The sequence below is a fragment of the Grammomys surdaster genome, unplaced genomic scaffold, assembly GCF_004785775.1.
Source record: "Grammomys surdaster isolate TR1022 unplaced genomic scaffold, NIH_TR_1.0 170, whole genome shotgun sequence".
Taxonomy (NCBI): Eukaryota; Metazoa; Chordata; class Mammalia; order Rodentia; family Muridae; genus Grammomys; species Grammomys surdaster.
Window position 1 is genome coordinate 8,624,033 of NW_021604618.1, and position 795 is coordinate 8,624,827.

Here is a 795-nt window from a genome sequence, read left to right on the forward strand (position 1 = left end):
GTGCATGTGTGTGTGCGTGTGCATGTGTGTAAGACTATGGTTTCCAGAAGAAGAATCTTCACATGTTAACTTCAGAGAGCAGGTATGTCCTATCATGTATTTCAGATTTGTTGAACTGTAATAGTGCAGGTTCTTAAAAATCAGAAATGCTCAAAAATATGAAACACTTCTGTGCCATATCAGCACTCAAAAGAGCTCCAGGGCTGGTGAGATTTCATGGAGCAAAGCCGCCTGCCGCCAGCCCTGACTGACAACCTAAGTTTGATCCCTGGGACCTACCTACAAGGTAAGAGAAAAACAACTCCTGAGAGTTGACTTTTGATCTTTATCTCCATATTCTAAATGAATAAAGTAATAATTAAGGTTTGGGGACATGAACTCTGAATGACTTCAAATTTTCAGATCGTCAGACACACTCAACCAATAAAGTTTATACAAGCATCCCCAGATCCAGACAACTCTGAAATGTGCAGCATTTCTGGTCCCAAGGCATTTTGGAAGAAGGGTATCCTTCCCTGCTAGGGTTGTGATTTACCCTTGCTCTTTGGTTAAATTTACTGTACTGTTTGGAGTTGTTTTAAGAAGCTTACAAGTCAGGGCAGTGGCTGCACACACCTTTAATCCCAGCACTCAAGAAGCAAAGACAGGCAGATCTCTGAATTTGAGGGTAGCCTGATCTACAGAATGAATTACAGGACATCTAAGGCTTCACAGAGAAGGCCTGTCTTGAGAAGGTTGTGGGGAGGAATGGCAAGTGGCGATCCCTGAGAAAGAAATAGGAATGGGGATGATGGC